At 42.5% G+C, this 4,509-nt stretch overlaps 1 pseudogene; it reads left to right on the top strand.

The window, feature by feature from the left end:
- Positions 1 to 887: 887 nt before the first annotated feature.
- On the top strand, positions 888 to 2,679 carry LOC143665803 (RNA-binding protein EWS pseudogene; annotated as a pseudogene).
- The last annotated feature ends 1,830 nt before the right edge of the window (positions 2,680 to 4,509 follow it).

Raw genomic sequence — 4,509 nt, 5'->3', positions numbered from 1 at the left:
TACACTCATCAGTATAAATACTTTATTAATAATTTGTATTTATAGAACATCTGCCTCCCAAACAGCTCAAAGCTGTTTACAAACGTCGTCATCTCATTAATCCTGATAGCAACCCCTTTATTTAAAAGGTAGAAATGTGTTACAGCTAATGGGTACTGTCATCTCTGTTTGGCTCATGGAACAATTGAAACCCAAAGAAGAGTTATTTTTTCAAGGTCACACAGTAATCTGGGAAATAGCACAGAAATAAATCCAGAATTTCTGCCTCTTTGTTCTTTGTGTCTCCCTTAGAAGCCTCTCAACCCAGTTCACACAAATACTCATTGGTATGTACAAATAAATTTTTTAATACAGCTTCCCTACAGAGGTAAAATTCCCATAAAAACAACTATGATAACTTCGAGGACTTTGACTTAAGTTTTCAAAAGATTACACGGCAATCAGCCAAAAAGAATGATTAAAGTCTAGAACCAAACAGTATTTTTATTGACACTTGTAAGCTAATTAAGGAGTAGCTGTTCAGCATCTGAATGAGTTTCTCTTCTGTGTTGAAAATAGAAGAAACAACTTCAAGATGACAAAAAATGAGAGTAATAGCATTTCACGAAGGATGCGAGCAATGACATCTCAACAATATTACCATTATCAAGTGTTGCTACACGGTAGGCATATACACACATCATTGCCTCATAGGGCTGACGTGGTTATCTTTATTTTACTGGTAAGGAAATTGAGGCTCAATGCAATTAAATAAATGATGATGCTGAGTTTTTCACCTATGTCTCTGCTTCTCTTACCTTTGCCCTTAACTAGCATTATATAACTACTACCTATAATAATAGTAGTTGCTGCTACCATTATTGTTTGAATAGTGTAGCCCTAACATCATGGAGCAAGCTGATGTTGTATGTGCAGCCATTATAATTTATATGGTAATAAGTTAGAGAAAAATGTAGGGATGAGATTAATGTTATTAAATAGTAGTCTTTGATGTTAAAAAGTATTCAACACTAGCCTGTCCAGTGATATGGTACTGGTACTTATGATATCACCACTGCTATAGTCACCACCCCCAAGCCTGTGCAGCTCAGTCTGCATACAGCACTCAGCCTGCTCACCCAACCTACAGGCAGCAGCCAGCAGCCAGCAGCCACCACACCTGCAAGACTGCAGGATAGTGGTAAGCCTGCTGAGACTAGTCAACCTCAGTCTAGCACACAGGATTACAACCAGCCCAGCCCAGGATACAGACAGAGTAACTACAGCTATTCTTGGGTACCTGGGAGCTACCCTATGCAGTCAGTCACTGCACCTCCATCCTATCCCCTACCAGCTCTTCCTCTACACAAGTAACTAGGTATGAGAGCAGTTACTCTGAGCAGAGCATCCATGGGCAGCTGAGCAGATATGGACAGCAGAGTAGCTATGGTCAACTGAACAGCTATGGGCAGCAGTCTCCCATTAGTTATCCACCCCCCACCCCCATACTACATCCTACAGCTGGGATCCTAGTCAATGTAGCCAATAGAGCAGCTGCTACAGGCAGCAGAGTTCATTCCAACTGGACCACTCTAGTAGCATGGATGTTTACGGGCAGGAATCTGGAGATTTCCAGACCAGGACATAAATGGAGCATGAGGGGCCCTGATAACTGGGGTAGGGGAAGAGGGGGATTTGATCTTGGAGGCATGAGCAGTGGTGGGTGGGGATGAGAACAATGTGGAATGGGCACTGGAGAGTGAGGTGGTTTCTCTCAGCCTAGTGGACCCGTGGTTATAGGACCAGATCTTGATCTAAGCCCACCCATAGATCCAGATGAGGACTCTGGCAACACTGCAATTTATGTGCAAGGATCAGGTGATAACATAATTTTCGATGACTTAGTAGACTTCTTTAAGCAGTATGGGGTTGTGACGATGAACAAGAGAAGTGGGCAACCCATGATAACACATCTACCTGGACAAGGAAACAGGGAAGCCAAAGGCAATGCCATGGTGGCATATGAAAACCTGCTGACTGCCAAGGCTGCCATGGAGTGCTTCGGGTGGAAAGATTTTCAAGGAGCAAACTTAAAGTCTCTCTTGCACAAAACAAGCCTTCAATGAATAGCATGAGAGGTGGTTTCCCACCCTGTGAGGGCAGAGGGATGCTGTCCCCACTCTTTGGATGTCCAGGGGGCCCAGGGTATCCTGGAGGACCAATGGGTTGCATGGGAGACCATGGAGAAGACAGAGGAGGCTACTCCCTAAGAGGTTCCTAGAGTTCCTGAGAGAACCCACCTGGAGGAAGAGATGTCTGACACTGAGCTGGAGACTGGCAGTGCCCCAAACTTGGATGTGGAAACCAGAACTTTGCCTGGAGGACAGAATGCAACCAGTGTGAGGTCCCTAAGCCTGAAGGCTTCCTCCCACCACCTTTCCACTCCCAGTGGTGGCCATGGCAGAGGTGACCCTGGTGACATGTGGGGATGAGGAGGTGGTCTCATGGCCCATGGCAGTCCTGGCAGAATGTTCAGGGAGGCCACCGTGGAGATAGAAGTGGCTTCCATGGTGGCTGGGGCATGGACTGAGGTGGCTTTAGGGGAAGAAGTCACCCTGCGGGTCCCCCTAGACCTTTGTGGAACAGATGGGAGGAATAAGAGACGGAAGCTCTCTCAAACTGATTACTTATCACTCATGAAGAAAGACAGGGTGCAAAATTAACTGTGGCCACACAAGTACCTATGAAAAATCTCCCAAGACACCTAGAAGAGATTTGCATAGGGCCTTCATAAGAATCTATAAAACTCCCAACTCAACAAGTTATCCATATAATCAAAAGCATATGTGGTGCCTGCCCATGCAAACAATTAAAAAATTAAAAAGTACATGCAATTTCTTGCAGGAAACCCTTATTTTAATCATAGAGGAAACCCAAAGGACTAAAAACATAGTTAACATTTACCTACTACTTAAAATGTGGCAATCATGAAAAAAAGAAAAAAAATGTGGCAATCATGGTGCTGACATGATTTATACCTACATAACATTTAATCATCACTATGAAGTAAATACTATTATGATACTCATTTAAGGAAGCTGAGGCTATCTTTCCAGATCAGGATACTAAACTCCACAGTGTCACATAAGATCCTGAACACAAGTGTGGGCTTCCACTTCCACTTATCTTTGGGAAGTCTACAGCATTTTTATGCATAATATATATATATACATAATATATATATATATATATATATATATTTTTTTTTTTTTTTTTTTGCATGGGCAGATACCGGGAATTGAACCCAGGTCTTCGGCATGGCAGGCGAGAAGTCTGCCTGCTGAGCTACCGTGGTGTGTCCAAAAATATTTTTGTAATAGGCTTTCATTTTACATGAATGAATGCCTGAGTAGTGAATGAAACTTAAGATTGTCATCAGAAACACAGAAATAAATGTTGACACGGGCTATGCCTGTATAGGGAGCACAATACTCAATGGTATTCCAATCAATAAAAACTAAGCACGTCACGAGGGCCTTAGGGAGGTATGGTTGTGCATCACAAGCGTAAGGAACACTGGCTTTTCTCCTTTTACACAGTGTCCTCACTACTCATTGTGAGAAGACCTTAAAGCCAAAGATGGGAGAGAAAAGTTAGCTCTTTTGAGTTTTGGTTGATACCCACTCTCTATCTGCTTCAGTTTCCTAATGCTGCTGGAATGCAATATACCAGAAATGGATTGGTTTTCTAAAGAGGATTTATTAAGTTATGAGTTACAATTCCAAGGCCATGAAAACATCTAACTTAAGGCATCAACAAAAGTACACCTTCACTCTAGATAAGTTTCTCTGTCACATGGGAAGGCACATGGCAATGTCTGTTGGCCCTCTGCTCCCAGGTTTCTTTGCTTTCAGCTCCTGGTTCCAGTGACCCCCTTTCTGAACTTCCATGGGTCCTCACTTAGCTTCTCTTGGGCAAACTCTAGATTTCAACTCTTAATTTATCATCCCCAAATGCCTGTGTCTTGGTTTAGTTTCTCTGCAATCCGTGTAGGTTCTGAGCTCTTTCTCTCCTTCAGCTCTTTTAAGGACATCAATAAACTGAGACCACCTTAAATGGGCAGGTCACATCTCCATCTAATCAAATGGTCGCACCCACAATTGGGTGGGTCACATCTCCATGGAAACAACCTAATCAAAAGATCTCACCCTATAATAGGTCTGCCCCTACAAGACTGGATTAGGATTAAAAGCAGATAGCCTGAAACAACAGTTTCAAAGCAGCACATCATTTAAAAGCCATCTGATGCCTGTCCAGCCATCAGACCTAAAGGACCTCCTTGTTTTCTTACACGTGAGGTGGAATAGCCAAGGGTGCAATGCCATTGTTTAAATATTTTTATTTTGTTGTTTTGTTTCTAATAAGGAAATATTCCAAGTTTAGGGAAATCCATAACAAATTATGCAATCTCATCCACGCCATGCAATCACTATCCTGATGTGCAAAAAAAATATTTCTTTTGCTATATTT

The sequence above is a fragment of the Tamandua tetradactyla genome, chromosome 21 (assembly GCF_023851605.1).
Source record: "Tamandua tetradactyla isolate mTamTet1 chromosome 21, mTamTet1.pri, whole genome shotgun sequence".
NCBI classification, from domain to species: Eukaryota; Metazoa; Chordata; class Mammalia; order Pilosa; family Myrmecophagidae; genus Tamandua; species Tamandua tetradactyla.
The sequence above is the reverse complement of the archived record's forward strand: the minus strand, read 5'-3'. Positions and strand labels throughout refer to the sequence as shown.